At 34.7% G+C, this 24,111-nt stretch overlaps 1 long non-coding RNA gene across 1 annotated transcript in view; it reads left to right on the top strand.

Annotated features, from left to right (window-relative positions):
* Positions 1-9,800, top strand: part of LOC115294332 — a 59,873-nt gene extending 50,073 nt beyond the window's left edge. Inside the window, exons 4-5 of the long non-coding RNA XR_003909818.1 lie at positions 2,694-2,817; positions 9,693-9,800. This is a non-coding gene — a long non-coding RNA (uncharacterized LOC115294332). The remainder of the gene's footprint in view (positions 1-2,693; positions 2,818-9,692) is intronic.
* The last annotated feature ends 14,311 nt before the right edge of the window (positions 9,801-24,111 follow it).

The raw sequence follows: 24,111 nt of genomic DNA, 5'->3' as shown, positions 1-24,111 counted from the left end.
GACACAAAAATAGTAATAGTTAACAGGGTGGGAGGAAACTTTGGGTGTTGATGGCTATGCTTATGGGTTTGATAGCAGTAATGGTTTCATGGTATATACTTATCTGCAAATTCATAGAGTTCTATACATTAAATATGTACAGCTTTTTATATACTAATCAATCTCAGTAAAGTGGTTTAAAAATTACCCTCTGGCTGATTATGATATTTTTATGCTTTTCTGTGACTATTACCTTGGATAATCCCTTCCTACACTGGATCTTGGTTTGACCATGTAATTTGTTTTGGCCTTTGGGATAATGGGTCATTATCAAACAAGACAAAGGAGAGATCCTTGAAAATCATTTCGCAGTTGTTGCTCTTGGGGGAGCCCGCTGCAGGGAGAGAGACACATGGCCCACTCAGCCCCATTGCCCCTTTGAGGACCAGTCAGTCCTACAAAGCAGTACTTTTCAAATGACCAATATTTGAATGCAGATTTTGAGAAAGCACATCCACTACCAGAAGAAGGACCACCTCGTGGAGTCCAGGCCAAATCAATGACTCATAGAATTGTGAGCTAAACAAATAGTTATGTTTTTTTCTGTTACTGAAAGTTGATGTGGTTTATTTTGCAGAAGAAAATCTAGCTGATATAGAAATTGGTACCAAAAATGAGGCACTGCTATAAAAAGCCTATAAAACATGACATTGGCTTGGGACCATGTGGCAGGCAGCAGAAGCAAGGAAATTGTTAATACAGTCTGGAAAGCAGGGAGAAAACTGTTAGTGAATGTTGAAAACTTGGTGAGGAACTTGTTTTTGGAGGCTAGAAAAATGGCAGCTGGCGTAGGTCTGTAACAGTTGGCAAAACTGTCACCTATAGTCTTTTGGAATCTCTAAACTGTACCTAAAACTTTTTTGGTCTGATTGGAAAGGATGTTGAAAACATCTGTTAGGTATGCCTAACCACATAAAATAAGGTATTATAACAAGTGGCTGAGTTAACAGGGAACCATTAAATATGTAAGCAGAATTTAGAGGACTTGCTGGGTTACAAAATAAACTTGCCTCTTGGTTCATACTCGCTAGCTTATACATGGTTTTTTAAAGAAAATGTAGGGGAAAAATAAAGAAAATGCTGTCTGAGGAGAATATTTAGGCAAGAATATGGCTGTAAGAACTACAAAACTTCTCTGGGGTGCCTGGTTGGCTCGGTAGGTTGAGTGTCTGACTTGGGCTTGATCATGGTCAGGTTATGATCTCTCGGTTCATGAGTTCAAGGCCCCCATCGGGCTCAGTGCTGACAGCTCAGAACTGAAGCCTGCTTCAGATTCTGTGTTCCCCTCTCCCTCTGAACCTCCCCACTCACAGTCTGTCTGTCTCTCAAAAATAAACAGTAAAAAACAAAAAAAGAACCACAAACTTCTCTTAAAACTTCCACACTAAGTCATTGCCTAGTTGATACTACAGGGTAGACCATGGTCCCTCACCTCAGTACTACTGACATTTTGGACTAGAGAGATAATTCTTCATTGCAGGGAGTGTCTGGTGATTGAAAGGTGTTTAGAAATATCCTTGGCCTTTACTCACTAAATGACAGAATACCACCCTCACTCCAAGTGTGACAACCAAAAAATGTCTCCTGACATTTTAAAATGTCTCCTAAAGAGCAAAAGTACCCTCCACTGAGAGCAGTTGAGTCAGACAAAAGAGAGTCTAAGGATCTTTAAAACTGTCCACAGAACCCTGAAATGCCCAGAGTAGAGAAGAGCTGATCTCAAAAAGAACTGTTGTTGTATTTCTGCTTGAATAGACTGGGGCTCAAGCTGATATGCAGGAATTCCACAGATTTTTAAAGAGTTTTACTAATAAATGACCACACCAGATTAGATAAAAATGGGATGACACTACTCAAGTTTCTAAAAGACTTTTAGGCCTTTCTATAAGCAAGTACCAGGCTAAGAAAGCCACTGCACTATAGGTATATAAAGAACTTTTTTTTTTAATGTAAAAAAAAAAAATGTGTGAGTGTGTAAATCCAAGAGTCTAGAGAGAAAATCCATGCATAAGGGAAGATAATGGAACGGAGAGTCACTCCTAGGGAACAGGATGGGGCCCTCACAAAGGAACCTTCCTTGCTCCGAGTATATAGGGGCCATGGCAACAGGTACCTTTTAGGATTTCAAAAAGTTATACAGCAACAGACTGTACATATGTTTTCCCCCTTTTGGAACTACAGAATCTTCTGTGACTCTCTCATTCCTATTTCACCATGGGGTGTTGGTATGAAGAGGTCAGGCAACTTGGCTTTTTATTTCATAGGTTTCAGAGTTAAGAATAACTATATTTAAAAAATCTCCACTAAATTTTATTGTAGACTTTATGGTCTTAGATTTTGAGACTGATCCCATGATTATCCAAAGAGGCTTCTGTGGGTTTTGACAAGAAATAGACATCTTTTGCACTGTGAGAAAAGTGGACCATTGAGGGTCTCAGGGCACACTGTGGTAGATATCATTACAATCATGGTTCCTTGTTTATTCATGCCTGCCTCTTCATACCGGCAGTGGTCTCCTCTCACACTGAATATTGGACCATCTGCATGGCTTATTTTGACCAATGGCACAATTGCAAGTCTACTTGATATAAACAATTGAAAAAAGCTTGCCTATTGGGGCCTGCCCTCTCTTGATGCTCTTTGACCCTCTACAGTTCCAACTTGTAGAGATGGCTGCACTGGCCTACTGGAGGAGGAAGATGTGTGACCAAGTCACTCTCATGATCTCAGCTGATGAGTCAACCCCCAGAAGTAGAAGGAGCAGCTAAACCCAGAAGCGTGAGTGTACCTATTCAACACTGGCAGAAGAGTAACTTGAATATTAAGCTCCACACAAACCTTTGAACAAAATAAGTGATTGCTGTGTTAGACCACTAAATTATGGGATAACATAATCATTAAATAATTATTTAATAATAACTTGAATACCAATCTACATACAAACTTTTGAGCAAAATAAGTGATTGCTGTGTTAAACAACTAAGTTGTGGGATAATATAATCATTAAATAATTATTCCCAGAGAATCGGTTGCTAGTTGGAATTCATGTTAAAAATACTGTAAGAATGTGAGATTTCCACACCACTATATTTCCTTTTTACTATCGTTTGCATAAAGCCTACCCACAGTAGGTCCTTAATACATATTTAGTGAAAAAAAACTAACTGTAATCAACCTCTAATTTTTTTATATACTGGTATTGTGGTTTGGGCTACCAAATTATTTTTCTTAATAGCTTAGAACATATTTCGCCTTCAGATTGGTCCACTTTTAATTCCAAATGATTCAATCTCCCACTTTCCTTCCATCCAATTCTGAGGGAGATTTTGTGGTTAAAGGAAGCTTTTAGTAAACCATCCTCACAAAATAAGATCCATATGATGATACATAAGCAGTTGCTATTTTCCCTTAAAAATTATTCTTAATGATGAGAATGCCCTTTATTAACAAGATTATAGAAACAGCTCATTTGCATAAGCATACTAAAAAGGAGCTAGAGAGGGCAGCTCTTCATCTTCATGTGGGAGGAAAATCGAAAATAGCAATATGCTCAATAGGCTATGTGCACGGTCTAATCACAGGGCTGTGCATGTCACTTTATTAATTAACATATAAATAGCTGCTATTTAAAGCTCTGTCCCCGAATGAATCCCTACAAGATACATCAACTGGATATTCCGATTAATGAGATGGCATTGCATAATATTATAGAAAATGAGAATCTCCGTTAGGACGCAGGGAAATTGGAGGAAATGGTGACGAGCATGGCAGATGTCTTCATCAGACAGAGAGCTCTATGACAGACACTCAGATCCGCTTTGACTGAAACAGCCTTGGGGAACAGGAAGTGAGCCAGGACAGTGCCGGGGATACAGTTGTATATGTATTACCTATTATGAAAGGATTTGCTTAATGCTTTTCTGTAGTTTGTAGGGATCTATTTTTACAACAGGATCATTTCATTTGAAGAGAATTGTATCCGAGAGAATAGGAGAGAAGATATACATGGTGTCTATTATCTCGCAAAATATTTTAAACTAAATAATTTCTAACTTTTATTGAAAAACATCATTTTAGACATTGTTCTGTTCTCTCATATATTATAAACCAAGTAATAGATTTTCATGAAATATGTAATATTTACATAAATATCATAAACCATATAATATACAAAAGTATATATATTCACATATATATACACATATATAAAACTATGATCCCCAAATTTGGAATAATTTAGTTTTTAGCCAAAAAATTACTTTTATTTTTCCTGGCCAACAGCAATAAATGTGATATTTAGCAACATTTTTCTATGAAAAAGTGAAGAGAAACAGGCATGCCCCTACCTGACTAAATTTGGAACATTTAGTTAATAATCATTTTCTCTAGCTACATTATTGTTAAAACTATATTGAGTTTAAAAACTAGATACTTTATATAGTTTTAATTATGTACATTAAATATTTGGTCATATATATTGAGATCTTTATACTGTTTTATATAAACAATCTTTTGTGATACTACATATAATTTTATAATCAATATTTTTTATAGTAATAGTTACATATAGATGTTTCCTCTATATGTTAGCACTATGCATGTTAGATTTTCGTTAATAATTCTAATTTTAAGTAATATTTCCCTGCACTCTTAAATGGGTCATTAAGCCTGGTATTAACCAATACTACTTAATTAGCTTATTAGGTTTTGCCTAATATAAATCTTATAATTAGAGAATAAATTTTTTTAATAATTAAAAAAGGATACACTAAAGACCTTCTTATAATCACATCAATTTTTATAGGTCCTTTTGGAACCACAAATCCCTCAGTGCTAATTGAATGTAATGAAGTAGGTATAGGCTTAATTAATATTTTTGAATTGTATGATGTTGATATATCTATAGTTTGGGTCTGCATTTTTTCATCACAGAATCTTCTTTTAAAAAGGAAAAATGACACATTCCTTTATTAGCATCCAGATTTGATTCAGATTTCAACAGCTGTAAACATTTCACTGTCATTTTTATTAGGAATGAACTCACTTGATTGTAACAAGTTATTTTTTAATGTCAGTGCCTAATTTTGCACATAAGATTGAATGACACTGTTTATTTAAGAATGGCTTCTGATATTTATTCCATTAGTATAGGTAGTTTCAATTTTTAATTGGAATTGGATTTGATTACACTTAACATTGCTTCTGACTTAGATATTCTGATTCTAGGTAGATATGTTGAAAAAATATTATTATATATCAAGAATGTGACAACTTAAAAATTTTACTGATATAAACATTTTAAATTTTACCTAAGCCAATTTTCTTTCCTTTTTATATTGTATGGCTTCTCATAATATTATTTGTCCTTGCAATAATCTTTAGTTCTCTATCTGTCAAGTAATCATTTATCCTTTCTTTCAAAAACATGTAAGACTCTTCATACTCCCTAATAACTCTGTGTTTAGTATTTGAATGGATATGCTAAGCTATAAGCATTTAATGTGTTGTTTCTTCCCTATTTCCTACATCATGGGCCTGAACAAGTAGAAAGAATAAAGAAAAATTTAGAGTAGATTTCTATTATCCCATCAATAAATACTAAACCATCATCACTTTTTTTTGTAGTTGGTTAAATCAAGACATTGTAACAATATTCTGCATGTGTTATGTATCACTTTATATGCCTACACAAATTAAATTATATCTTGCTTTCAACATACAATGAGGCAAATGCTATCATTGTCTGCATTTTACAGATAAGGAAACAGGCAGAAAAATGCTTGCACAACTTTCTGAAGACCATTCTCTTGAACTTCTGCTTTGAATCACCACCCTGTAATAAGTTAACTTCAGGACACCTAGCGATTAACAATAGTTTCCAGAAATTGTATTTCCCAGATTTTGCTAATTTACTGCACCTGACTTAATTTCTGAGGACATTGGTTGTTGCAAATTTGTCATTTCTCATTTCCCACTGTCAATTCTTTCATATGTGAAAAATAAATATATTTCAAATCTGACCCAATGTGAATTACTCCACCTAAATTAAATGCTATTCAGCTAACTTCACAGTAGTACTTTAAATGATATAATACTAGCTATCAATATATGTGTTGAATATAAAAAAGTGTGATGGAGTAAACCAGTTCTAACAATGCCTTTCCATTTTAATTATATAACATATTTTTTATTAACATTAAACTGTGTATATGTCAGAAGTCTCATATATAAAAAGATGAAAACAAGTCAACAGATTCTACTGTATTTTATACCACAACTCAAATTCAAGTGAATTGAGGTACAGGAATGTGACAATTTGTGCACAGAAAATTCTGTTTTTCTATTTGATTCAGTCACTCATGTTTCATCTAACACCTAATAGGTCTACTTACCTAGTTTCATCTAATAAACCTATTTATCTAGGATCTATATAAATATTAACACTGGCCTGTCATATGGACGTGGATCCTTGATTACCTGACTTGGTGGATACATGTAATCAGCTGCTGTGAGTTCCTTGGCGAAGGGAACTGCAAGTTCACTTTCTGTTTACCCGTTCTCTCGGTTTTTCCCTTAACTCTCCCTTTCATGTTCTTTTCCACTTTGCTTTTCCTAAGAACATGTCAAATAATTTCTACGCATACTCTCAGCTGTCCAGCAAGGAGATACAATATAAATCATTAAAATGTTTACAAAGGTGATCAGAAAAAAAAAGAGAGAGAGAACATGTTGCTTCTTTTTTTTTTAGTCTTTATTTTATTTTGAGAGAGAGTGAGCAGGGAAGGGGCAGAGTGAGAGGGAGAATCTGAAGCAGGCTCCTGGCTCTGAGCTGTCAGCACAGAGTGGGATGCGGGGCTCAAATCCAGGGAGGGTGGGGTCATGACCTGAGCCAAACACTGAGCCAACCCAGTGCCCCAGAGAACACACTCCTTTTAAGGAGCCTAGTTATCTCACCTCCTTGTTACAGTGATGTATTAGCTCTATTGTCCTCTAATGGATTTAAAAGTGGACTTATTGGAGGATATTTAACATGGAACTGAAGGCCTTTGGTGCGTAAGTACCTCTACACAGTGACAAATCCTAGGCAGAAAAATCTAAATGGGGCCTACCAGTTATTTCTAAAATCATGGAGCTTATTTTTGAGAGTCTTGCACTGAAGAGTGGCATGATTTACAGTTCACCAGAGTCTCCACCAATGCTATATAAATACTTCATAAAATATTCTATTGAGAGTATTAGCATTTTGAGATACAGCAGAAATTATTTATATGCCTTTCCTTTTGGTAAACAATTTTTGTCAGTAAATATGAAGACATGAAGGACTCATATGTTTTGTTTATAGTTGGGAAATCTTGCTTGGGAATTTACTATAAGCTGAGGCTTTGCCTGCTGAGATTCTCTTATGTCTTCATTGCAATAGAAGCAAATTCCTTTTTCTTTAAAGTATCTCAAGATTAGTACCATTAGTAAATAACATGTATTTTGCAATTTGGGTTTGTTCTAAGGCATTTTTTAAAATCGTCAGTATTTTAAGAAGTTAACCATTTCCTAAGGGCCTGAAACACATTTTCCTTCCTCACTCAGAAAAGAAAGAAACTTCCGTAAGTAGATTGTGGGAGGCTAAAAACTACCAACTAAACATATACATCCTACCCAGACTATTTACTTTTCAATATAATTAATAAACAAATATTTACATATAATAAATATAAATAGATGCTTCTAATCTTCCCATCATCCTTAATCCCTGGAGCACATCATATTTCTAAATTACACCAATTTTAAGTGATTTAATTTAGTCATGACTTCAGGGAGAGAGAATAAGATGAGGTAAGATGGCCTGTTCTGCTCAACAAACCTTGATAAACACTTGCTCTAGTCCCAGGAACAGGTTTAGTGCCACAGACACAAAAATGAAATACCATGTAGTGCTTGCCATGGGAGGACTTTTAAGTTAGTAGGAATGAAAAAAATGTGTGCATGATAGTGGATAGTGGATAGTGGAAAGAATTAAAAAATGATTGTTATGACAATAAAATAAAAATAATTGTTATGACAAAATGATATTGCAGAAAATAAGGAGGAAAGATTATTTTAGAAAAAGAAAATTAGAAATTCTTTCATGAATTAAGATAGCATGTTAATGTACAGAAATTTCTAACACGTGCCCAACTTAAAATGTTTAGGGCAAAGATAATTCTATTCATGATACCAAAGTAATCATAAATCGATATTGTTTTCTAATTCAATGTACTGTTTTAATATATATTCTTCTAGACTCTTGATTCTAAAGAGTTATGGGAATAAGACAACATGATCTATATGTTTTACATCTGTTAGTAATTTAAGTTTATATTTAAATTTATCATCACCTTTATGATTTGGAAATTAATGCATAATACTTTTAAAGGACTAAATCCAGAGGTGCCTGGCTGAGAGTCCGACTTCGGCTCAGGTCAGCATCTCACAGCTAATGAGGTGGGGCCTCTTGTTGGGGTCTGTACTCACAGCTCAGAGCCTGAAGCCTGCTTAGGGTTCTGTGTCTCCCTCTCTCTCTCTCTTTCTCTCTCTCTCTCTCTCTCTCTCTGCCCCTCCCCCACTCATGCTCTGTCTCTCTTTCAAAAATAAATAAACATTAAAAAAATTTTTTAAATATAAAAGTGCTAAATCCAATTTTTTCTATGTCAAAATTTTTATTATTTATCAGTTTAATATCCTCTGCTTCCAGGTAATATTCAGAAGCATTATATATGCACTGAGTGAAAAGGAAAAGCATGTCATTAAGTCTTAATATGTCGAGATACTAAAGAAAAGTCCACTTTCCATCCTTTGTTCCAGACCAGTTCAGAGATGATAATTTAATAGACACCTATACATGCAGGAACCTCTGATCTCTCAGTGTTACTATCGGCTTTCAAGATAGATTTGAAAATCCAAGAGAATCATTGGTCAGTTTGAGTTTTGTTTTTGCTTTTTTTTTATATAAAAAACTAACATGTCCAGCATCCATTATGTAGAGAACCTCTGTGCTTGTTACATCTTACTAGTCTGTAGACAAGAAAAATCACATCTCGTTCTTTCTTAATATCAAACAACCAAACATGAAACTGAAATCAAACAAAAAAAAAACCCCAAAAAACAAAAAATCTCATCTTTACAGTTTTGCTGTTATTGTTGTTTAATTTTACATAGATTAACCTTCTTGGATTAATAAGTCATAGAATGAAACAGTTTATAAACTTATTTAAATACTATACCCATGGGCTTTACCAAAAAAAATGTATCTTGATATCTTTATTAGGGAGAGTGAATAATAAAGATCTCTCAAAAGTAAGGTCTCTGTGGAACATGGCTCATCTCTTTTTTATGAAGGACCTAAAGACAGAATATTTGAAATTCCAAACTGCTTTGATGGTTGAGTCAGTGATGTGGAAATGCCTGCACATAAGGACGATGTCAGAATCATGATATTGAAACTACTATCGATCCACTTGTTTGGGAGTCTTAAGCAACGTATCTGTAATCCTCAGTGATTTCTCTAAGAATTATAAGTTCTGTATGACCTAGAATCTAAAGGAAACTTGAAACACCATCTGTGTTTGTGCTTTGAATTTACTTATTTATGTGCTTATATGTGATTTGGTCTATAATAGATGCGTTTGAAAGACAGCATCCACTGGTTGGAATGTCAAGTATTCCCCTGGGAAGAACAATGGAATGCAGAATAAAGATAAGTAATTCCATGTACTTGGGTGACTTATTCAGCAGTTTTTTACCAATTCTATTTTCTTCCAAAAAAGAAAGAAAGAAAGAAAGAAAGAAAGAAAGAAAGAAAGAAAGAAAGAAAGGAAGGAAGGAAGGAAGGAAGAAAAAGAAAGAAGGAAAGAAGATGGAAGGAAGGAAGGAAAAGAATAGAAAAGAAAAGAAAAGAAAAAGAAAACAAACAAACAAAAACAAAAACAGAAGCAAAAAGACCAAACTTCTAAACCTCTGGGTATTTACATTTTTCTTGTAAGATCATAAAGGCAATAAACATGCTTACAGTGGTTTCTAGATGTGGTGCTAAAAGCTGTGATTTAGGAAACAATCAACATTTAAATAGGGAAAATTAGAACATAAAATAACTTGTTGTCACATAAATTATTTTTATGATATACTACTGTAGCTATGTTATGCATAGGCATGTTCTCATTTAAAATTGGGTTGCATGAATATTGTTTATGCCTTGACAATATGCATGCTTTTTTTGGCTATAAAAAGATCCTAAATGCTTTTTGCATATTCCATAAGCACGTCCTACAGAGCTCTTAGTAATAAAGCACTGACTTAAAGGTTAGAAGAGTTGCCATAAATTTGTGACTGTGCCCCACTCTGCTCCTCTACTTTCAGGGCCTATAGGCACTTAACTTTTTGGGACAAATAACGTGGAATGGCAAATGACAATCTATTCTAGACTAATTCAGAGACATAATACTGCAATACTGACACATGTTTAATGCATCAGTATTGAGTAATGGTATAGCTCACAATTTATTAACAGAATATTTCTAGTAACTTTTTCCTATCATGTTATATTTTGGTATTTATCCCATTTAACAGAATTTGTGAGAGTATTTCCAATTAAAATTTCAGGGGCAGTGGTTTGAACATGTTTCTTTCATGGGCAGCTACTGGATCAAAAACATTAGAGCTAAACCTGACCCTGCTTATACCTTTTAATCAAAAAGACAATTTTAAAAAAGGTAGTTTTACTGACAATGATTTTAGGTGTGGTGTATATTGTAGGATGTTTAAATTGGGGTTGGACTATTTACAGGAGGTCTCTACTTTAGGTAAGAATTATAGAATAAGATGGTGTCCGGTATTGATATCCTGAGGTTATCAAATAGTTTAGGGACAAAAGCAGAAATGGCCTTTCTATATCCTCCAGTTGGCCAAGTTTCACATATGGCTTAAATTATTCTGTCATTTTCTCTCTCTGCCCTTCTCTCTCTCCTGAATATGTAAATCAAATGCGCTGATGCCATCTTAAAAATTAAACAAACTTCTCACTTACCATAAACCTTTTCAGCATCATAGTTTTTTCAGGCATATTCACAAAGTTGGCTTTGTGAAACTTGGGAGATGTCTGAGTCAAAAACTTTTGTTTTTTATAGTCTTCCTTTTTCTTCTCAGGGTAGATATTGCATTGCCCTCTCCCCACCCACCCCCGCAAAAACAAACAAACAAACAAATCCTGCCTTTTCCCTTCAAGTTCACTGTTCTCTCCACTGCTATGGTAACACCCATCAATAACAGCTTACAGATCTCTGGTACTTTTCAGTTTACGAAGTGATGATAGCACTCCACTTGATGTACACACTACGCTGGTGGCGAGGTAAAACGTTACAGCATCTCTATGTTGTGTGTAGATGGGGAGGCTGAAGTTCAGATCGCTTAGTGAGCGGTAGAGCTAAAACTAGAATCCATGTCTCGGAGCTAATTTTACTGGTCTTCACATTGTTGCCAGAGTCCCTCACACCCATTCTGTGCTCATGCTAACCCTAGAAACGTAGAACTGGAATTGACCCAGGGTCCTCTTTTGAAAATTAAAAAAAAAAAAAAAGTGTTCTTAGATGGACCCTGCTGGCGTACTACTTGTCTAGCAAAGAAATTGTGTGTGTGTGTGTGTGTGTGTGTGTGTGTGTGTGTACAAAAAAAAAATCTGGCTTCTGCTCTGATGAGCAATAACCAAGCCTACTACTGGCATAACCAAGGCAAGTAAGAGAGCCTAAGATCTCTGAGCCTCAAAAACTGGGGCTTCCCTTCCCACCGCGAGCGCTGCCTTCCCGCCCTGCTCATCTCCATTCCACTCAGCACGATCTTGTACCTCGCCACACTCAACACCTTACCAAGATAAAAATAAACTTGTTCTCGGTTTCTGTATTATAAAACCTTGCCAGTGGCTCTGTCAGGTCTATTGCTCCCTCTCCTAGCTGCTTTTTCATTTTAAAAGCGCTAAGACATTTTTGAAAGTATAAATGGAAATATGAACAAAACAAATTTCTCAAAGATAGAAAATACGGTTTTACCATAATTAGATTCCCATCGAGAGAATTGGAGGATCAAAGGATTAGGTACAAACCAGGGATATGGGCATTTCTTATACTTCAGTCATTACATTTAAAAACAATTGTACCCTTTCAATCTCTAACTTCCTTTTCCTGTGCATATCTTTGATGTCTTTGAAAGATTTCGTGTAATTCTCTGTATTTGGAAAACAACATAATTGATGGATTATTTGTATAAACAAATCCACATTAATGCAAAGTTAGAAATATGTTACAAATGAGTCTGATTTCTCAATTTTGCTTTCTCAGATGTGACTGGTAATTGGTCTTAAGGAACAACTCACTATTTCCTCTTTCGAGAGACTCATGACAATTGAGCAGCAATCAGGATTGAAAAAACCCAAGGGCGGAGAACAATCTCTCACAACCCAACAGCAAATAATTGCAACATTCATTGCTAAAATCTGTAGCAGAGCTTTGAACAGATTCTTTTAAACTCTATTACAGAATATACTGCAATATGGGCTCTATAAAGATGAAATATAACAACCCACTTTTGCCAAATTAAATGTAGACTTTAAGTTTTTAAATCAAACCACTGCCTTGATTATAAAGTCAATATAAAACTAAAAACAAACATCAAGAATATATCAAACATGTCGATAAGCCATGCAGCAGCTATACCTTCAATGAAATAAAAATGCAGAGGAATTAACATTTTAAAATCATTCTGAGAGGCAAGTTAACTTTCTAGTGTTGAATTCTATACAATTTTCGTATTTGACATCCACTCTCCTCCTTTGTGCATGTCAAACGGTTCCTGAAAATGAATTTAAAAATAAACAGGAAAAGGCAAAGCAGTATTTATTTAGCAAATCATCCAATGTTATTGATATTTCACATCATATATTAAAACAGAAAAAAAATAAGGACACCTAGGTGACTCAGTCAGTTAAGCATTTGACTCTTGATTTCTGTCCTGCTCATGATCTCACCATTGGTGATTTTGAGCCCTGTGTTGGGCTCTGTGCTGGCAGAGCAGAGCCTGCTTGAGATTCTCTCTCCCTCTCTCTCTCTACTCCTCTCTGCTCGCTTTCTCTCTTTCTCTCTGTCTCTGTCTTTCTCTCTCAAAATAAGTAAATAAACTTACAAAAGAAAAAAGAAAAGCACCTGCTTTCTAAGGATTTCGAAATAGAAGAATAGTAAAAAGGGTTTATTGTTGGTGTTCAGTGTTTTCTAGAACCCTGAGGTTTGTGGCTTAATATATAAAAGACCTCAACAGTGGAGAGTATTTTTTTTTTTACTTTGGCTGTCTCTAAAGAGGATGTCAAAGTTAGGCAAGATAGGGATTACGTTGACCCACTAGAAAAGCAATATGTATGCTGTCAATTAGAACACTGACTTTGGTTTAAAAAATATATATGTATTATATGCAATATACCATTAATACCATGTAATTAAAAATAATATATAACTATTACATACTACTAAATTCACATATTATTAATTTATTAATATATAAAGTATAATATCAGTATTAATACATTTATCTGATGTTACTAATATATGCAAGTTTTATAAAATATATGCCATATAACATATAATAATTATACATAATATATGTATATATCTCTAGCCATTGTGTTTGTCAGAATAGGTTAATTGCCAAAACAAACAACCTCATTAATTAAGGGGCCAAACATAAGATAATTTTATTTCATTTCCTGATTACATAATGGTCCATCACAGATTTTCCTAGTTGAGTAGCTCCCTTCAAATTGTCATTTTGTGTCTTGGGCTCTATCCCTTTTCATCCTTTCCATCTTTAAATTCGGGACGTTCTTCATTTAATGGTCAAACAACCCAAGTCTTTAATAGTGGGAGGACTGTGCATGGAGACTTTAACCAATAAATGTGCAAGAAATATGGAGTAGGACCAGGAGGCAAGCCTCCAGATTCACACTTATGAGGCTTATACCATGGAAATCATGGTGCCACTTGACTTGGATCATTCTATCTCTCTAGCTTCTCTTGTCCTATTCCCAATAGCCCTCCCATGTCCCGTTAGCCTTTCTCAGGAACCTCCCCTGCTTATCCCATGACAAAGAATCTTCTGCTCTTTCTACTTCATTTGATCTTCAAAATACTCATGCATTGAGCTGTTTTCTTCTTTAGCTCATCCACTTAAAATATATTAATGTTCTTCAAGAGTAAGCCCAGGGGAGTTACATATAGTGTTAGCATACTCATGATATTAACAGGTGTTACACTTGCTCCTTGTGAAAATTAGCCCTGGCCTCACTGCACTGAAAATGAGATGATACCTTGATGAGAAGATTCTTATTACATAGCATCTCCACATTAGATGCAAATGCTTTTTGAAATTTTTAAAGTTTATTTATTTATTTTGAGAGAGAGGGAGAGAGAGCATGTGCATGCAAATGAGAGAGGGGCAGAGTGAGAAGGAGAGAAAGAATCCCCAGCAGCCTCCACATTGTCAGTCTGACACAGGGCTCAAACCCACAAACTGTGAGATCATGACCTGAGCAGAAATAAAAAATCAGACACTTAATGGACTGAGTCACCCAGACACCTTGTAAATGCTTTTCAATAATTGCAATGGATGACCACATTTCACCACCTGCAAATCCTACTTTGTCCCTCTGCATTTCTGCCTTGATAGAAAGGGGATGGGACTATCCATTCATTTTGCTCTACTAGAAAAACCTGAAATTTGAGATCTCTGTACAGTTGTACAACTGGGTGCAAGGACAGATAAATGTGTAGAGGATAGGGGTTGGAACTTAGATAGTGTCTTGCTATTTAGCAGAAAAATGCCTAGGTGTATCTTTTTTTTAAAGACTCTACTTTTTAAGAAAAGTTTTAGGTTCAAATAAAATTGAGAGGAGGGTACAGAAATTTTTCATATTCCTGCTGTTCCCACAAAGGATAGCTTTCCCTATTGTCAACTTCATCAGCATGATGGTAATTGCTTACCAAGAATAAACCTATGTTGATACGTCATAATCAACCATAATCCATAGTTTACCTAAGGGTTCACTCCTAGTGTTGTATGTTCAGTGGGTTTGGACAAATGCATAATGACTTGTATCCATTGTTATAATATTCTACAGAGAATTTTCACTACCCTAATAATTTTCTTGCAATGGCTATTCATCTCCTGTTAACTCCCCAACCTGGCAATCACTGAGCTCCCCTCTTCACCGTTTTGCCTTTCCAGAATGTTATATAGTTGGAATTATACAATATGTGGCCTTCTCAGATTGGTTTCTTTCAATTAGTAATGTGCAATTTGTTTCCTCCATGTCTTCCTGGCCTGACAGCTCATTTCTTTTGATTACTCATAATATCCCATTGTTTAGGAATACCACAGTTTATTTACCAACTCACCTACTGAAGGACATCTTGGTTGCTTCCAAGTTTGGGCAATTATGAATAAATCTATATAAATATCTATGTACAGATTTTTATATGGGTATGAATTTTCAACTCCTTTGGATAAATACCAAGGAGTGTGATTGTTATATCCTAGGTTTGACTATGTTTAGTTTTATAAGAAACCACCAAACCGTTCTCCAAAGTGACTCTACCAGTTTGCACTTCCACCAACAAAGTATATAAGTCCCTGGTGCTTCACATCCTCGCCAACATTTGGTTTTGTTGGTGTTCTGGATTTTGGCCATTTTAATAACTGTGTAGTGGTATCTCTTTGTTGTTTTAATTTGCATTTCCTTGATGACATATGATGTGGAGCATCTTTTCCTATGCTTATTTGCCACCTGTCTATCCTCTTTGATAAGGTGTCTTTTAAAGGCTTTGAACCATTATGTAGGAAAAACTTCTCCTCCTCTGTAGTTTTCCTTTACTACTCACTTGGAAGACTTGACTTCTGACATTTCTTCTGTCACCAAATGTGTGGCTTTTTTCCTCCCACCAAGCAATTTTCTACAATACCATCTGGGTATCCTATAATTCAATTCAATTCTGACACTATCTACCTGATATAGCATCAGATTCCACAAGGTAAGAGGTCAATTCCACAAGACTGTCCTCCACTCCCACCTTCAGATGTGAATCTCAAACCCTGGGTTCTTGCCTGTATTTCTCACAGACCGGCTATAAATTGAGACTCTAATGTCCCATTTCTTGGGATAAGTATTTTGTTAGAATGGCTCACAGAACTCAGGAAAAACTTTTATGTTTGCTTGTTTATTATGTAATAAAGGATATGATAAAGGACACAGAGAGGCATCCAGATGGAAGAGACACATGTTCATGTGAATATGCATAAAATAACTTCTTGAGATTTTGACTGATACTGCACTGAATCTATCAACCAAGTTGGGAAGAATTGATGTCTTGACAATATTGAATTTCCTTATCCATGAACATGGAATATCTCCTCATTTATTTAGTTCTTATTTTATTTCATTTATCAGAGTTTTGTAGTTTCTTCATAGCAATGTATGTCTTTAAAAACTAAAATTTATTTGATTGTCAAGTAATACATATTATTATGCTAATACAAATTAAAGCATGACTTTTGAATTGTTCACTTACATGACATTTTTATTCAAAAAGTTTGTAATTTAACCTTGTAGGGCAGCATTTAAGAGATAATTCAGAAGCAGCTATAACCCTTTTAATCAGTCTCACCTGCTTGCCTCACAATATCAAAAGAATGTTAAGAGAAACATGGTGTGGTAGTGGTGGTAGCAATATAGGTAGGGCAAGAATCTTTGGATTATTTGAAAGTTACAGATGCAGTAGTTTTAATGTAATGATGGAACATTTCAAAATGGCTATAGATACAAGATATTTAAACAGCTAAAACAATTACTGTAAGACCAACAATTCTAGGGTCTTTCAAATATAAAATGATATTCAATTTGATAGCCAATATGTATTTCTCACAGAATACACAGACTAGGTATTTATAGTACTGTTGTTGCTCTTTATCAAAATATTTTCACAGAGTGACACGTTTTCACAAAGAGTGTCACTAGGTAAAATGCAGATTAAACCCACATGGTTCATATTAATACTCAGAGCTCATAAAACAGTCACTTTTCATTTCCTTATGAATAATCTTTATAAACTCTCATTTCTTGCATGACAAGATTTGAATACTTTTACTTATCTTGGCCTGAACATTTTAACTTTCTGTTACCAATGGTTTAATTGCTTTAAATGTGATTGGCAGTTTCCATTGTTAAGTGTAGTTTATTTACATGACTATTATATGATAAAAGGAAAGAGACCTTTGAAGAAATAACAATTGTTATTTTAAGTGGCTTTTTAAAAAAAAATAATAGTTCTTTATGTCTGAATAATGTTCTTTCTTGCTAACAAATTGATGGAAACAGCTAACATTAATGAGACCATCTTACTACAAGAGATTTTTATTCATAATTCTATTGTTACTATTTAAGAAATTTAGTGTGTTAGAATACCTCTTTAAAGTATGTGGACAGCTTTAGAAATAAAATTATACACAGAATGGTGGTAATAAAATTTTTATATAATTGTTTAATTAATTTATTTTGCTCATTTCATAGTAATCTGCTTCTAATATGAACAGAATAATCGAAGCAGTAAGAAAGTAAGTGACTGACTCTTACCAGATCATTGTCACAGGGTCAAGGCTAGTACACACATTACTCTTCTAATTTTAGTTTGCACTATAGTCTTTCACCAAATTAATAGAATAATGGATTATTTTCTTTTAATTGATATGCTCACCTTAATTTGAATTATCAGGAAAAATTTTAAATTATTTTTTTAATTTTTTCAGAATTTTCTCTTTAAGTTTTAATTTAAATTCAAGTTAGTTAATATGCAGTGTAATATTAGTGATTCAACACTTCTGTACAACACCCTGTGCTCTTCAAGAGTGCACTCCTTAATCCTCATCACCTGTTTAAGTTATCCCCTCGCCCACCTCCCCTCTGGTAACCATTAGTTTGTTTTCTATATTTAACAGTCTATTTCTTGGTTTGTCTCCATTTTTCTCTTTTTTCCCTTTCTTCATTTTTTTTTGTTTCTTAAATTCCACATATGCGTGAAATCATATGGTATTCATCTTTTTCTGACTTATTTCATTTAGCATAATACTCTCTAGCTCCATACTTGTTATTGCAAATGGAAAGATTTCATTGTTTTTTATGGCTGAGTAATATCTGATTATATACATTATAATTATTTTATATGTACATTATATATATTATATATATGTGTGTATATATATTATACACATACATCTTATTTATTCATTTTATTCATTCCACAGTCCATGGACACTCAGGCTGTTTTCATAATTTAGCTTTTGTAGATAATGCTGCTATCCACCCATGATTATATAAACAGTTAATTTTTGGTAAAGCAGGTAAGAATATCCAATAAGAAAGAGTCTTCATCAAATGGTGTTGAGAAAACTGGACAGAATCATACAAAAGAATGAAACTGGGCCACTTTCTTGTACCATACACAAAAATAAATCCAAAATGGATTAAATATCTAAATATGAGACTTGAAACCAGACATATCTGAGAGGAGAACATAGGTAGTAACCTCTCTGACATCAGCCATAGCAACTTCTTTCTAGATATGTTTGTTTTATACTTTTACTCCTGTTTTCCTTCAGGTTACACACTTAAAATTTTTAGAATTTTTATAAATTAGTATGCCCTAAAATTCCATTCTATATAATCAAAGACCTGGGTTTATAAATAAGGCTACATTGGTGTCTTCTGAATCTGTTGCCTCCTTTGATATAAGAACTAACTTTTCTACTTGAACCCTTCAAAATATTTCAAATTGTCACAGTGACTTCCTAACTGATCTCCTTACCTTCATCATTCTTCTCAAAACACTCAGTCTGAAATATCTGTTAAAAATGTCTATCTGATTATCTAATTATCTTTATACAATATCTTATTTTTTATTTCTTTCCTGCTTCTGCTTTTCTAAACCCCATTGCCTACATTTACTAACCTCACTTACTACATGGCTGACATCTCAAATCTGTGGCAGTTTACTAACAATTTGAGATGTTCCACATCTGTTTGTTGATCTCTGTGCCTAGAATACTTCATCTGTTTGGTGATCTAGTTGTTACTTATTATTTTTTTTCACACATGCAAAAGCAAAGGGCTTTATTATTATGGGCCTATAAACTCGGACTCACAGATTCACCAACATAGTGGACCCATTCTGAGAGCCGATCTAGTTGTTACTTATTGAAGCTCAGTTGAATGATCTCCTCCACCGGTAAACTGTACTTGCTTTGAGCCATCTTTGCAAACATACCTCTATATGTAATGTTACTATGATATATACAATTATCTCTACATGTTGAATTTTCTTGAGGATCCACCAGTCTGAATTTTCTAAAGGATAACAAATGGAGTGCTTGTTTTTGTTTCAATGGTCCCTATTCCTGCTACCTGACACACGGTAGGTGTTTTATAAACATTTGGTAACCATGAATATTTCTGGAACAGCATTTAAGTCTGTAGGTCGGAATTTGGTATATTCCTAAGTGAGGCCTGGCATTTTCACAACAAGCACATTTTAAGAATAAGTCACATTTACTTTGGAGCACCTGAGTGGCTCAGTCGGTTAAGCATCTGACTTTGACTCAGGTCATGATCTTACGGTTGGTTAGTTCAAGCTCACATCAGGCTCTGGGCTGATAGCTCAGAGCTTGGAGCCTGGTTCAGATTCTGTGTCCTCCTCTCTCTCTCTCTCTCTCTCTCTGCCCCTCTCTCACTTACACTCTGTCTCTCCCTCTCAAAAATAAATAAACATAAAAAACCAGAATAAGTCATACTTTGAACGTAATAAGTTACTTAAGTTGAAACTTGTTTTTTTTAAGTGTATTTAGTGTGTGTGTGTGTGTGTGTGTGTGTGTATGTGTGTGTGTGAGTCAGAGAGAGAGAGAGAGAGAGAGAGAGAGAGAGAGAGAGAGACCCAGCTCACCAATAGGGAAGGGCAGAGAGAGGCAGAGAGAACATCCCTCACAGGCCCCATGCTATCACTGTGGGGTTTCAACCCCACAAACTGTGAGATCGTGACCTGAGCCAAAATCAAGAGTCATATGCCTAACTGAATGAGCCACCCAGGCTCCCCCAGTTTTTTTTTAATATTAATATTGATTCAGAGAGGGCAAGTAAGATTCCAGAAAAGTTCTTAATGAATATTCATGTAAGATCTCTAGTTTCAAAACATAAAAAAGAAGAAGAAATAACAATAAAATCCCAGTATACTAAAATTTGATTATATACACATTGTATTATTCAAGTAATGTTTATGATTTTGGGCTTCTGTTCAAATTTAATTTCATGTTTTCTGGCAAAAATATGCATCTATAGTAACAGCTGTGCTCTTCAAATGTAAGTACTATTTATCTGTATTTTGAACCTGGCATTAGTATCTGTATGAAGTAGAGGATTTGGAAAACATGTTCGAATTACCTATTAAAATCAATCATGATATGTTCTGTAGGTGTGGCTTATCGAGTGGAGGGATTTGTAGTGAGGTCAGATGTATATGAAGGCTGTTTTGTTTTTGGGTAAGTTGAATTCTATATGTAATGTAGTTTTAGGATAATCGCCTAAGTGTTAAATTATACATATGTTTCACAGAAGCTTTAGTGTCTGTGGTTTAATTAATGCCTTCAATATTTATTTTAGTGTTGTTAGCACCAACCATGTTAGAGAACAAAGTAAACAAAAATGTCTTCTGATTTCCTACATGAAACTTTTGCTCTGACACTTGCTGTTTCTTCAAGAGGACTGGGGACTGCATATCCTGTATGAGGGGTTTTCCCATGCCTATTTCTCTGTGTTATTCACTTCACTATTTGAGAATACATGTGTAAGAGGAAATTCAGGAGAAGGGCTTCTTTAATGCATTTTCTATTCTTTCTCTCTGTGTGTCTCTTATAAATATCAGTGCAGTGCTAATCTTCCTGTTTTCCTGTGAGTTTTAAAAATATTATGAGCTTTTAAAGTAATGCTTTACTATGTCCACAGATTAAGGGATGCAAATGTGAAGCTAACAATGTGCAAAGATGTATAAGGATAGGTAATATTATGCTGTGGATATTACCCATTGTGTATGTTCTTGTTTAAGGAGTCAAAATCCAAGGTGTAACAACAGAAATATCTGAATGTTGAGCTGAAAAGCCATCTGTAAATATTTCAAGTCATGCAGAAACACAAAATAATTACTGAGAAAAAAGTTTTACACATATTCCAGTGAAATGAACTGGTTACTTTATCTTAGAAAAAAATGAGCACTTCAGGTACCATCATACTACAGACAAGATTGCTTTTTATATATTCAGTGGGTCTGCTCTATTTCTGAAAATAAAACAAGTAATAGATGTACTTCCTCCAGAAGAAGTCAGAACCAGCCACCCTGTACTTTGGCCTTATGTTTACTATCCTGAGGAGCATCTGCACCTACCAGCAGGTGCTTGGCAGTTTCCTGCGGCGTGGGGCCAGTGTGTTCCGCATTCACCCTGGAAACCATCTAGCAGAGCTCATGTGGTAAATGATGCATGGAAATAAGAGGAAAACATCTCCCATACTGTAGGCCTTCTGTCTCTTAAACCACATATACTAAAAGAGAAAGAGATATCTCTATAGTGTTGGTTTCCTTTATTCTCATTTCAGAGCGTTAGTTTGAACTTCAGAAAAGATAGTCCAATTATGTCTGTTAGGATGAGAAAATCTATTTGAAAGGATGTTCAAATAAATTAGAAAAGAAGTAAAACATGCAGGGAAGCTAGATAAAAGGGCTATTGTGATCACCAGGTAGAGGTTATCTTGCTGAGAAAATGGGATATGGTTTTCTTGTTTTGTTTTTGTGTTCTCCATCTCAGTGACCACTGATCCTTAAGAAGACTCTTTTGCATTTGAGACCAGATGTCTAATGCCCAGCTTGATGTGAATGACTTTAGCTATTTCTTATTGTTCAGAATTTACAAACTTTAACACCTTTTTATTGAAAAATGTTGGTTTTTTTTTTTTTAAAAAGAAACTACAAATTACAATTGCTTAAGAGCTCATTGTACAATTGAGAAGAAAACTTAGTTCTGTTAGAAAAAGAACAGTGTGGAGATAGGTGTCCAATCCTAAGACTGAGTAGGCTATAGAAATGTTAGAATTTAAGAAATATGCTATCACTTTCTTTTTGAGATTTTACATTACTCTTCTTATTTAAAAATATTTTGAAAGTCCTTAATGAAGCAAGCATAATCAACATGGTCTTTTAATACTTATTTTAAGGGGCTCATATTATTAAAAATCAGACATAACGGTCTAAAATATATATCTATATAAAATATATAATACAATTTTATAAAGTTTTTCAAGGGGTAGAGTAAAGAAAGTCCACAGATCCCTATCCTCCCAGGGATAGATTAATGAAAATGAGGTCCTATTGTCAAAAATATGGATATGTGAAAACACTGGTAGCTTTGGTTGGGAAATGAAGAATGAATGAATTAAAGAGCTTCAGGAGTTTTCACAGAAATAACAATTACCTATTAAGTTCTTGGCAAAGGGTCAGTGTTGTTAATGTTAACTTCACGGAAACTAGCAATAGTGGCTGCAAAGGCAGTAGCAGCAGCAAGGAGCAGTATTTATCACATGCTTTCTCGTTGCCAAGCCCTCTGTTAAATACTTTTTCTAGGCTGTCATGCCAATATGTGTTGGGGTGGACTCCAAGTTGATGCTTACTGACTTAAAAGTCCATGTGCTAATCTCTAAAGTGCCCCATGAGATTAAATAAAATATAAATCTTGGATCTCTTTGTGGTGGAGATAACCCCCAAATCCACAATAGTAAATGATTAAGTACAGGTTTTTATGACAGACTATGCAGCGAGGAAAAGGGAAGAAGGAAGTCAGTAACACTAGACTGATCAGGAAAGGCTTTTTGGTGGATGTTTTGAGCTGCCCACTGAAAATGCATGGCATCCTCGTTTTGGGGTTAAAGATGATGGGGACGGTGGGAAAAGAGAATTCCAATTTAGACAAATACATGAAACAAGGCATAGAACATAATGTAAAGACTATTAGCAGAATTCAGCTCAACTCAAAATTGCTTGAGGCCCCTCTCCCCACTCCTTCTATAGCCCAACCCCACAAGATATTTTGGCAGAAATTACTATGTTGTGAAATAAATTGCTGGTGGAAACAAACCGAGGAGAGTAAGCTATTTGGAGCTTATTCTTGAAAATGACTCATCCAGCTCTGTATGATTTTATTTTCTCAGTCTAAAATGATTAGCTACATGACTCGAATAGCTAAGCACAATTAAAGGATAAAAATGTGTTTATATCTGGGAAATAATGGCAAAATGAAATGGGCAGTAGGACAAAGATGTGGGCAGTTTGAGTAAGAATTTTTCCTTGATGCAAAACATTTTCCCTGGAGTGACCACTCTCGATTGGGTGTGAAGCTCTGTCCTATTCACTTGCCTCTTCAGAGGTGTAGAGGGAAACACTAGAAAATGTTGTGGGAAAGGAGACTAATTCACTGAAGAACAGTTCAATGCAGGACAAGATTAAAATTTCAGGTTCATCTGTGAGACATTAAGTAACTCCTTTATCTTACTGCAGATAATCCTAAAAATAGATCCAGTGATCCATCTCTCTCTTTTTTTTTTAATTTCATGAAATCAAATTTTTTATAAAGTTATTTTTAGGTCCATGAAGTCAGAATAGGAAAACTATTATCTAGGTTATTTCAGATTAAATAACTTGTTCTAGAACAATGGGGTAAATATTTGATTAAAAAATCGTTTGGGTTTAGACTTAATGATGTCCCTTCATTATTTCCAAGAAAGAATAAATAATTAAAAGAAAAACACTGAGACTCTTCTTTTTCCATATTTTTTAGGAAAATGTAAAGTATGTGATCTAGGATGCCTGAATGGCTCAGTAAGTTAATCGTCCAACTCTTGATTTGAGCTCTGGTCATGATCTCACG

The sequence above is a fragment of the Suricata suricatta genome, chromosome 6 (assembly GCF_006229205.1).
Source record: "Suricata suricatta isolate VVHF042 chromosome 6, meerkat_22Aug2017_6uvM2_HiC, whole genome shotgun sequence".
In the NCBI taxonomy this organism is placed as follows: domain Eukaryota; kingdom Metazoa; phylum Chordata; class Mammalia; order Carnivora; family Herpestidae; genus Suricata; species Suricata suricatta.
The sequence above is the reverse complement of the archived record's forward strand: the minus strand, read 5'-3'. Positions and strand labels throughout refer to the sequence as shown.